Source organism: Heptranchias perlo, chromosome 22 (assembly GCF_035084215.1).
Source record: "Heptranchias perlo isolate sHepPer1 chromosome 22, sHepPer1.hap1, whole genome shotgun sequence".
NCBI lineage: Eukaryota > Metazoa > Chordata > Chondrichthyes > Hexanchiformes > Hexanchidae > Heptranchias > Heptranchias perlo.
The window spans coordinates 23103977-23116664 of record NC_090346.1 but is presented as its reverse complement, the minus strand read 5'-3'; positions in this window follow the sequence as shown (position 1 = coordinate 23116664).

Here is a 12688-nt window from a genome sequence, read left to right as displayed (position 1 = left end):
ACTGGCTGGCACCTTGATGAAAAATATTCACAGCCTGGTTTTAATCATAAATTGATGCAATGCACATGAATTCACAAACAATCTAACAGAAAAAACCTGGATTGCCTGTGCACTCTCTTGTCAGTCAATTGAAATATCTGTTCCAATGGCAATCCCTCCAAAATTAAACCCTATACATCCATAACAGCAAAAGGCTGCATTCATGGTAAAAGTCGATGTACTTATCTTGTTTAATTTCATAAAGCCTTGATAGTATTTCTTCCTTGAAAGGGCTGCCAAAAAGTAGGGTTCTGACAAAAGGTCGTCGACCTGAAACGTTAACCCTACCTTCCTCTCTCCCCCGATGCTGCCTGACCTGCTGAGTATTTCCAGCATTTTCTGTTTTTATTTAAAATTTCCAGCATCTGCAGTATTTTGCTTTCTGCTAATTAATAGCTTCATCCATGGAGTAATAGCATGGCAGTTGCAGAATCTTTTTGGTGCAGCAGTTAGCCATACAATCCAGCTTAGCTTGTGCCACTCCAAAACTATTGTCCCTAATTAATTATCGTCATGTGGTAACTACAGAATCCAGGTTTGGATACATGATTCTCCACACTGCAATTTCCTGATGTCATCTACATCAACAGGGAGATAAAGCTATCAGAGAGGGAATTGACCCAGGCAAAGTGTCATCCTAACACTTCAATAAAAAACAGAAGCCCAGGTTCTCCTCTCAATTAGAAGAACTAAAGAATGAACTTAAAACATGTAATTTAATAAACGTATTTGTCTTATATTATTTGCCTGCTTTTGCAGCTGCAAAACCTTTGGTATGGACCACTCATAGTTTCTAAACAGTCTAGAAACTGCAGGACTCTCCCAACTATTTCAATATTTATATGCTGTGACTCAGTTCTGGGATCTGCGTTCAAACACAGTCCAGAAAAAACACTCTCTGACAGCTGGTTTCATCCTAATTAAAATGGTTTCATTCATGTTCAGTCCAGTTCCCAGTGCACACAAATCTATCACACAAAAAGCTGCCCTTGAATCTGGTATGAATTCAAAAATCCTCATGCAAAAGCAGCCCACAGAGTCTGAGAAATGGAAATGTGACCTTGATGAAGCAATGGGTGTTCTTCTGAGGTTGCAGTTGGGTTAGAACACTAGAGGGAGCCCAGCACTGTATCTAGTACATTAGGTGCATGATTGTAGAGTACTTCACATTAATAAGTATTCATGCCAATAATCACAGAAAACTAACATGCAGGCACAGCAAGCAATTAGGAAGGCAAATGGCATGTTAGCCTTTATTGCAAGGGGGTTGGAGTATAAGAATAAGGAGGTCTTGCTGCAATTATATAGAGCTCTGGTGAGACCACACCTGGAGTACTGTGTACAGTTTTGGTCTCCTTACTTAAGGAAGAATATACTTGCCTTAGAGGGGGTGCAACGAAGGTTCACTAGATTGATTCCTGGCATGAGAGGGTTGTCCAAGGAGGAGAGATTAAATAGAATGGACCTATATTCTCTGGAGTTTAGAAGAGTGAGAGGTTATTTCATTGAAACATATAAAATTCTTAGAGGGCTTGACAGGGTAGATGCTGAGAGGTTCTTTCCCCTGGCTGGAGAATCTAGAACTAAGGGTCGTAGTTTCAAGATAAGGGGTCGGTTATTTAGGACCGGGATGATAAAAAGTTTCTTTACTCAGAGGGTTGTGAATCTTTGGAATTCTCTACCCCGGAGGGCTGTGAATGCTTAGTCATTGAGTATATTCAAAACTCAGATCGATAGATTTTTGGACACTAAGGGAATCAAGGGATATGGGGATCGGGCGGGAAAGTGAGTTGAGGTAGAAGATCAGCCATGATCTTATTGAATGGCGGAGCAGGCTCGAGGGACCATATGGCCTACTCCTGCTCCTATTTCTTATGTTCTGATGTAATAGGTGCAGATAGAAAAATGTTTAATTCATAAGTACAATCATGTAAACAAACATGTATTTTTTCTCACCAATTTTCTCCCTCTTCTGAAATCATTGCGTCCTTAGTGGCGTTCCACAGATACTCTCAGGGTACTCTCAACTACCTCGCTCATGTAGCCTTAACACAGCAGGCTATTCGATTGCAGGAGTAATCACAGCTGGGCTCAATCTTGCCCTTGCCAGATGAACAGATGCTGGTGGCAATCAGGAATAGAAACCTCAACCAATGTTTCTCCTTTTCCTAACTGAAAGACGCTGAAGCTGATTGTAGCATTCCTTTAACATCGCCTTAATTGAGGTTAGTTAATTCAGTGCAGATTGGGGATTTAACTCATTTGTATGACTCAGCTATTCACCGTAAGAACCTACTGAGAAACTTAAGCAGATACATATGCAATAAAATATTTATATATCGGGATAATAATCTAAGTTCTTGCCACTGGGCAAGGTTTTGCACTGTGGTTTGAACTCAGAAAATCGCTGCCATTGAGCTGATAAAGGTGAGGATGTCGTAGTGTTAATCAAACTTTGATTTATATCACCTAGTTTTAATGCACCATTGAAACTGCATGTTCTTATTAATAGAGCAAGATGATTTTGATCTTATCCCATATTCTTTTACAAACTTGAAACAATGCTTATTTGGCTGCAATACATAGAGGTCTCCCTTCATATTAAAAACAACAGAACAGGTGAAAATCTTATCAAGTAATCTTACTGTGGCAAAATTAGGGCTATTTCTGTCTTTAAATGGCAAAAAAGAAAGATATTATCTAAGAACTTGCAGCTCAAATTCAAAGGCCTGGAATTTCAGAGGAGTTTCTTTACCAGGAGTCCTGGAGAAAATGGCTAAAAATGGCCATTTGTGTAATTTCTCCATGGATTCCACTGATCTCGCACTGAAATTACAGGAGATCAGGAGAACCCCATGGAAATTCAGGGCCAAAGTGTTTGCTTACCTTCATTAATTGCGTTACTAAAATCTCTATAATACATGAACATTTGGTGCATTTGTAGCACAAACATCACAAATGCTATTTGTCCTCTGCTGTTACCTGGCATTTTTAGAGATACCTAAATTAGGTCCTAATGTGAAAACTAATCAATGTTAAAATGTGGCAGCGTCATATCTTTGCCAGGATGAAAATTATCCTGCTGTGAATATACAAGATGTCATCTACAGTAACAGGAAGAATAAATTCGGCCTCCCAAAAATCTAAAAAAGGACCTGAAAAATAACTTATTGAACAAAAATAGAAAGGGATAACAAAACTGCAACAAATATATTTGTCACAGCCCCCAGGAATTTCATGGGCGATGAAATTGGATGGTGCTGGCCTGCTGGAGCAAACTGGGCGCAGGGATAGATCCCTAAGACAGAATGGGTGGGCCCGAGGCACACTCGATATTGGGCCTTGGGCCTCATTTAAATTAGACTGACGAGTTGTCGATGCCTGAGTCCTCATGCAGAGCAGATTTAAATTTCGGGCTGTTGCATCGCTATCAGTAGCTCTCAGGAAGGTCCTGTGGTGTTGGGGGGGGCGGTTGTTGGTGGCGTTCGGGAGAGGTGAGAGGTGGTCGCGGGGGGGGGGAGAGGTTGGAGGTGATCGGGAAAGGGCGGAGATGATCGGGAGAGGGGGGCGATGATGGAAGAGGGGGGAGGTGATGGGGGAGGTGATGGGAGAGCAGGGAGGTGATCGGGAGTGGGGGGAGGTGCTCGGGAGGGGGGAGGTGATCGGGAGAGGGGGGAGGTGATGGGAGAGGGGGGAGGTGATCGGGAGAGGGTGGAGATGATCGGGAGAAGGGGGAGGTGATCGGGAGAGGGTGGAGATGATCGGGAGAAGGGGGAGGTGATCGGGGAGAAGAGGGTGGAGGCGATGGGAGAGGGTGGAGGTGATCAGGAGGGGTGGCGATGGGAGGGGGAGGTGATGGGAGAGGGGGGAGGCGATGGGAGAGGGTGGAAGTGATCGGGAGAGGGGGAGGGGAGGAGAGAGAGTGGAGGTGATCTGGAGAGGGGAGAGTCGATGGGAGAGGGTGGAGTTGAACGGGAGAGGGTGGAGTTGAACGGGAGAGGGTGGAGGCGATGGGAGAGGGTGGAGGTGATCAGGAGGGGTGGCGATGGGAGGTGGAGGTGATGGGAGAGGGGGGAGGCGATGGGAGAGGGTGGAAGTGATCGGGAGGGGGTGGAGGTGATCGGGAAGGGTGGCAATGGGAGGGGGGGAGGGGAGGAGAGAGAGTGAAGGTGATCGGGAGAGGGGGGAGTCGATGGGAGAAGGTGGAGGTGAACGGGAGAGGGTGGAGGCGATGGGAGAGGGTGGAGGTGATCAGGAGGGGTGGCGATGGGAGGGGGAGGTGATGGGAGAGGGGGGAGGCGATGGGAGAGGGTGGAAGTGATCGGGAGGGGGGGAGGTGATGGGAGAGGGGGTGGCGATGGGAGAGGGTGGAAGTGATCGGGAGGGGGGGAGGTGATCGGGGGAGGGGGTGGCGATGGGAGAGGGTGGAAGTGATCGGGAGTGGGGGAGGTGATCGGGAGAGGGTGGAGGTGATGGGAGAGGGTGGAGGTGATCAGGAGGGGTGGCGATGGGAGGGGGGAGGTGATGGGAGGGGGTGGAGGTGATAGGGAGAGGGGGGAGGCAATGGGAGAGTGTGAAGGTGATCGGGAGGGGGAAGCGATGAGAGAGCTGGGAGGTGAATGGGAAAGGGGAGAGGGGAGAGGCAATCGGGAGTGGGAAAGCAATCAGGAGGAGGTGCGTTCAGGAGGGGGCCAAGCGGAATCTGGCAACGGTTTTCGGAATTACAAAAGGCGCCTAACTCAGGTAGATTTTTTTTTGAACTTATTCTTCTGATGGCAGCTTCCCATAGTATCTTTAAGGAGCATCGGATAAGCCACGTGTAGACTTGGTTATCCTGAACGCAGCAGGTCCGGTGCCGTTTGTGTTCAGGGCAGCCCAATTTCAGGAAGGGGTCCTGCAACAAGCGTTAGACCCCCTATTTGCATATGCAAAGGGCCTAACGCTTGTTTCAGGCGCGGGTCCTGGAAGCCTATACTTCAGTCTTTCGGCGTTTGATAAAGTACCGCATGGTAGGCTTGTCATCAATATTATGGCTCATGGAATAAAGGGGGCAGTAGCAACATGGATACAGAATTGGCTAAGTGACAGGAAACAGAGAGTAGTGGTGAACGGTTGTTTTTCGGACTGGAGAGAGGTGTACAGTGATGTGCCCCAGGGGTCGGTGCTGGGACCATTGCTTTTCTTGATATATATCAATGACTTGGACTTGGGTGTACAGGGCACAATTTCAAAATTTGCAGATGACACAAAACTTGGAAGGGTAGTGAACAGTGAGGAGGATAGTGATAGACTTCAAGAGGATATTGACAGGCTGATGGCATGGGTAGACACATGGCAGATAAAATTTAATGCAGAAAAATTTTGGTAGGAAGAACAGGGAGAGGCAATATAAACTAGAGGGCACAATTCTAAAAGGGGTACAGGAACAGAGAGAACTGGGGTGTATGTGCACAAATCGTTGAAGGTGGCAGGGCAGGTTGAGAAAGCGGTTAAAAAAAGCATACGGGATCCTGGGCTTTATAAATTTGCCAAATTTGCACCCCAATATGCCAACATTTTCATGCACAAGTTCGAGCACGACTTCTTCACTGCACAGGACCTCCAACCAATGCTATACACCAGATACATCGATGACATTATCTTTCTATGGACCCACGGCGAAGAATCACTAAAGAGACTACACGATAACATCAACAAGTTCCATCCCACCATCAAGCTCACCATGGACTACTCAGAATCAGTTTCTTTCTTGGACACACGAATCTCCATCAAAGACGGGCACCTCAGCACCTCACTCTACCGCAAGCCCACGGACAACCTCACGATGCTCCACTTTTCCAGCTTCCACCCTAACCACGTCAAAGAGGCCATCCCCTATGGACAGGCCCTGCGAATACACAGGGTCTGCTCAGACGAGGAGGAACGCGATGGACACCTACAGACGCTGAAAGACGCCCTAGTAAGAACGGGATATGACGCTCGACTCATCGATCGACAGTTCCGACGGGCCACAGCAAAAAATCGCATAGACCTCCTCAGAAGACTAACACGGGACGCAACCAACAGAGTACTCTTCGTCGTCCAGTACTTCCCCGGAGCGGAGAAACTACGCCATGTTCTCCGCAGCCTTCAACATGTCATCAATGACGACGAACACCTCGCTATGGCCATCCCCACACCTCCACTACTCGCCTTTAAACAGCCACCCAACCTCAAACAGACTATCGTTCACAGCAAATTACCCAGCTTTCAGGAGAACAGCGTCCACGACACCACACAACCCTGCCACGGTAACCTCTGCAAGACATGCCAGATCATCGACACAGATACCACCATCACACGAGAGGACACCACCCACCAGGTGCATGGTTCATACTCCTGTGACTCAGCCAACGTTGTCTACCTCATACGTTGCAGGAAAGGATGCCCCAGAGCATGGTACATTGGCGAGACCATGCAGACGCTGCGACAACGGATGAACGGACACCGCGCAACAATCGCCAGACAGGAGGGTTCCCTCCCAGTCGGGGAACACTTCAGCAGTCAGGGACATTCAGCCACCGACCTTCGGGTAAGCGTACTCCAAGGCGGCCTTCGAGACACATGGCAACGCAAAATCGTCGAGCAGAAATTGATAGCCAAGTTCCGCACCCATGAAGACGGCCTCAACCGGGATCTTGGGTTCATGTCACGCTACACATAACCCCACCAGCGAACAAATGTTATCTGTTTTTAATATAACGGGTCATTTGCTGGCTTTCTCTGCCTTCCGGATGTTTCTGCCTCTCTCTCTGTTTTTTTTCTGTTTGTTTTTTTTTGTTGACTGTATATTCGGGGGCTCTGTAGGTAACACCTCTCTGTCTGAACACTGTGATTGCCTTGGCAACGGGCAGTTGCAAGGACTATCTGTAATCACCATGTATTGTTCTGTGATTTATAAATGCGTAGGCTTCGAGGAGTTCCTGACATTTACCTGAGGAAGGAGGAAGCCTCCGAAAGCTTGTAAATTTCAAATAAAATCGTTGGACTATAACTTGGTGTTGTAAAATTGTTTACAATTTATAAATAGAGGCAGAGAGTACAAAAATAAGGAAGTTATGATGAACCATTATAAAACACTGGCTCGGCCACAACTGGAGTATTGTGTCCAGTTCTGGGCACTGCACTTTAGGAAAGATGTGAAGGCCTTAGAGAGGGTGCAGAAGAGATTTACTAGAATGATTCCAGGGATGAGGGACTTTAGTTACGTGGATAGACTGGAGAAGCTGGGGTTGTTCTCCTTGGAACAGAGACGGTTGTGAGGAGATTTAATAAAGGTATTCAAAATCATGAAGGGTCTAGATAGAGTAGATAGAGAGAAACTGTTCCCATTGGTGGAAGAGTCAAGAACCAGAGGGCATAGATTTAAGGTGATTGGCAAAAGAACCAAAGTTGACATGAGGAAAAACTTTTTTACACAGCAAGTGGTTAATCTGGATCTGGAATGCACTGCCTGAGTGGGTGATGGAGGCAGATTCAATCATGGCTTTCAAAAGTGAATTGGATAAGTACTTGAAAGGAAAAAATTTGCAGGGCTATGGGGGTAGGGTAGGGGAGCGGAACTAGTTGAATTGCTCGTGCAAAGAGCCGGCGCGGACTTGATGGGCCGAATGGCCTCCTTCCGTGCTGTAAACGTTCTATGATTCTATGATTTACCAATATAGCTGGTGGCACATTTCTGACAAGGAGTGTGAGTGCGCGCGCGCACGCCTTCTTGGACGCTTAGGTGTGGAGGTGCTCGTATTGCTATATGGGAGCAATCGATTGTGCCCTGCACCCGTGCGAAGCCAGTCACAGAGTGGAATCCCACTGCCCTCTCCGTCTGTCTGAGGTCATCCATGGGGAAGTTGACGTACTGCGAGGCCCTGCGAAACAAGCCATCGGTGATCTGCCTTATGCACTTGTGTGCAGACGACTGAGAGACCCCGGCGATGTCCCCGGTGGCACCTGGAATGATCCGGAGGCGAAGAAGTTGAGCGCAGTGGTGACTTTGACAGCGACAGGTAAGGAGTCGCTGCTCGGCCCAGCCGGGAGCAGCTCGGCGTGAAGGAGTCTGCAGATGTCTGCAACCACCTGACGACTCACTCTGAGCCTCTGTATGCATTGCTCCTCAGAGAGGTCCAGGAAGCTGAGCCACGGTCTGTAGACCATGTGGCGAGGGTAGTGTCTCCTGCGACGTCGCTCTCTCTGTTGTTGCCCTCTGCGCTCTTGTGCAGGTGCCTGTGGCGCTGCACTGTGTTGTGGAGCTCCAAGTGGCGGAGGTGGACGCCTTGCCTGGCAAGGCTGGTGATGTTGCTCGTCCTCGGATATGTAGTGGTGAATGCAGCCATGGTGCCCCCCCATCCTGACGGTGTGAGTTTGAGGGGGTTCGCAAAGTAGTTAAATATGTGTGAACAGAATAATTTTGAGTGGAAAGTAAGAATTTTCAGTGAAAACACAAGGATCTTGCAGCCAAAACTTTGTCTGATAAAACAGATTACCCTGCTGCAATAAGTGACCTTTTCTGACAAATAAACATTTGAATGTCTCACTGGCTGCTGGCTGAAACACGTCTGTTGCAACATGGAGTGTTTCCCACAGCACAGGAAACACGCTGAGGATGCTTCAAAATCGCACCCCTGCCAAAATGTGGAGAAAATTAAGTACTTCAAGTACATAAACTATCTAAACAATTGTGTAAAGTATCATCCCGCCGGCTTTAATTGCTGGTGGGACATCCGCATTCAGGAGGCGCACGCACACCCAGGCGCATCAGTGGGGAACCCGGAAGTCTGCGGGTTGGATCCGGGCTCCGAACCCGAACGGGATTTCCCCGATTTTTGGAGCCCCTCCGCCCCCAATGCACCCGCAATTTCCCAGGAAAATCAAACCCCTAATGTCTGCTTTGAGTGACTACACATTAACTTCCAGTCACCCATTCATTATAAATCCCAAAACTATTTCCCTTTCAGCTGCATACGTTTTGTTTACACGTATTACTGACTGTAATTATTAAGCATAATAGTCTGCAGTCTTCTTTGTAACCAGTATTTGCAACAACAGGATCTGAATAATGGGCTTTAAACTTCACACAGAAAGTCTCTGAAGAGCATTTAGAAGTACAGAAGCTGCAGTAAGTGTAGTAATGTAATACTGTATGATATTTTCAGCTTGTTTTTGCTTAATTTTGGGGGGAATAGCAAAATACTACAGCTTAACACAAACATCTCTAAAATAAAAGACATCAATGATATTTTATATAAAAATAGCTTAAATAGCTCTCGCTCCAGTTCTAGAGGGTTTAGGCCTACAGGGCAAAATTGCCCCTAATCTGTAGTAAGCTGTTAATCTAAGTTTCAGCCTTGGATTAGTGGTAATATTCTCAACTCTGAGTCAGAAGATTATGGGTTTAAGATCCACTCCAGAGATGTGAGTGCATGATCTGGTCCGACACTTCAGGGCAGACTGAGGAACTGCTGCACTGTTGGTAGTGCCACTTTTTGGATGAGGCGTTAAACTGAGGCCCTGTCTGAATATAAAAAATCCCACGGCACTATTTGAAGAAGAGCAGGTGAGTTCTCATGGTGTCTTGGGCAATATTTATCCCTCAACCAACATCACTAAAACAGATTATCTCATTGCTGGTTGTGGGACCTTGCTGTGCACAAATTGGCTGCAAGATTTTGCTTCATCACAACAATGACTACACTTCAAAAGTACTTTATTGGCTGTGAAGCGCTTTGGGATTTCCCAAGATCATGAAAGGCGCTATATAAATGTCATTTCTTTCTTTATTGTGTATTTAGGCTCTGCACATGTGGTGGAACAATGGAAAAAAACCTCTGGGAGTTGCTTGTTATGCTGCCAAGAACATTGAAACAAATTACAGCACATATTTCAGATAATATAGAAACACAGAAAATAGGAGCAGGAGTAGGCCATTCGGCCCTTCGAGCCTGCTCCATCATTCAATATGATCATGGCTGATCCTCTATCTCAATACCATATTCCCACTCTCTCCCCTTACCCCTTGATGCCTTTTGTGTCTAGAAATCTATCTAGCTCCTTCTTAAATATATTCAGTGACTTGGTCTCCACAGCCTTCTGTGGTAGAGAATTCCACAGGTTCACCACCCTCTGAAGAATATTAGCACTGAGAGACATCATCTTTATTTTTATCATCTTATTTTCAAGCCTTGCACTATTTTTACATAGTTTTGTCAATACTTCACTGACTTCATAAACAAAACATTGTATTAATTATGTTAAACTTTTTAAATTGCTTCCTACAGCGCACAAATACTTTAAACTAATCCCTATCTGAGATGCTGGCCTTCCTGTCTTTTCCTGCCAAAAGGAAGTGAATATTTCCTGCAGTTAAATAAAGGAGTTCACATTGGATGATGTTATGGTGTTGTGGTGCTGACCTCATTCTTTTGGCCACTGATCAATTTGAGCCTCTAATTAAACACAATTGGGGGAAATTTTGACTTTGGGCGATAGTATAAAAGGAGCAATGTCGGATCAGTCGTCCGTTATACATCTCTCCTGATTTTCATTTCCATTGACTTCATTGAAAATCGGGAGAGATGTATAACGGGCGGCTGGTTATTGCCCCTTTTACACTATCGCCCAAAGTCAAAATTACCCCCAAAGTCCCAAGAAATCATAGCAGGAAATACTACAATATTTCATAAGCATTTTGCCAACTCAAACCACCAACAGCACCGTCACTGAAATGAATTCACACAGCGATGACGGTGACCATCAGTATCAGAATCACTGCTGACACTCAGGGCTAGAATAACTCGTGTGCAGTTCGACCAGGGGGAGTAAGAACAAAAAGAGAGTCACTTGCTTGGGCAACAGACTTATTCTTGATTTAATTTATAAGCAATCTATGGTAACTATTGTGACTGATAGAATACTAGCAGCCACCCTGACCAAACTTTAATGGAGTAATTTATGTTTCCATTTGTTGCTATATTTTGCTGGCTACTCTTTTGGTTTTGCTCCCATTTTTATTTAATTTATTTTTTTCTCTTTGATTTTGGCTTTGCTACACCTTTCACGATGTCCCAGTGGAAAAAAGAGGCAGTGGGATTGATTTTCAACTGCTGGCCACTCACTTCTCACCTGAATAATCACCGCTGAAAATCGGGGGCACCTTGGCCTCCCCATTGAAGCCCAAGGCCTGCACGATGCAATTTTCAGCCAGGCCTGTAAATGAGCGAGCAGCATGCCTGCCGGTGGGATGCTGCTTAAATATGCAAGTCCTACTCCAATTGTAGGACACCATTTGCAGTTTTAAGGGTGGAGTGTGAGGGCTGCTGGTCGCTGACCAAGAAAAGGTCCAAAAATGTCTTTGACAGAATTTTTATAGGGCCAGGAGGAGCAGGAGACTTACCGGGCAGCTCAGCAATGGCTTCTCTTCCTGTCCCTGCATTGGAATCAATGGAAAAGAAAATTGGGTGGGGTGTAAAATGGACTGACGATTTGCTATCGCCCTTTTTGCTCTGTCGCCAAAGACCAATTTCACCCCCATTGCCTTTGGCCCCCGCTACAAAATCTGTACCCTCATCACCGATTCCATCCCCCTCCCTGGTCATTGTCTCAGGTTGAACCAGACTGTGCGCAACTCGTCATCCTATTCACCCTTGAACTGATCTTCCGAACCCATATCGTCTCAATCACAAAGACCGCCTACTTCCACCTCTGTTACATCACCCGTCTCTGCCCTTGCTTCAACCCACGTATTGCTGATACCCTTATCCATGCCTTTGTACTTCCAGACTCAACTATTCCAAAGCTCTCATGGCCGGCCTCATGTTCTCCAAATACCATTAACTTCAGCTCATTCAAAACTCTGCTGCCCGTATCCTATCCCTCATCAAATCCCACTCACCCATCATGCCTGTCCTTGCTGACCTACATTGGTTCTACGGTCCTCCAATTTAAAATTCTCATGCTTGCGTTTAAATCCCTACATGGCCTCGCTGCTCCCTTTCTCTGTAACCTCCTTCAGCCCTAAACCCCTTCCCCCCTCCCCGAACCCAAACTCTCCAACCCCCTACCTTTGCCCCTCCATTGGCTGCTATACCTTCAGCCGTGTAGGGCCCACGCTCTAGAATTCCCTCCCTGAACCCCTCCGCCTCTCCTCGTCCGTCTCCAGCTTTAAGATCCTCCTTAAAACTCACATCTTTCGTCTCGGTGTCTAAAGAGGCCTCAGACCAGCGTGAGAACAGCAGCAAGAGCAGAGAGGCCAGAGTGGGGATAAAGATGAGTGGTGGCAGCGAGAGGCCCCAGACCAGCGCGAGAACGACGGTGAGAGCAGAGAGCCCAGCGCGGGGATAAAGACGAGGGGCAGTGAGCGAGAGGCCATAGACCAGCGCGAGAGCGATGGTGAGAGCAGAGAGCCCAGCGCGGGGATAAAGACGAGGGGCGGCGAGCGAGAGGCCATAGACCAGCGCGAGAGCGATGGTGAGAGCAGAGAGCCCAGCGCGGGGATAAAGACGAGGGGCGGCGAGAGGCACAAAACAAAAACAAAGAAAAAACACCTAACGTGGCGTCAGCACAAGGGAAGGAGCTGATTGATGAGTAGCTGGTGAGTGTTTTCTTTAAGTCTGAACTG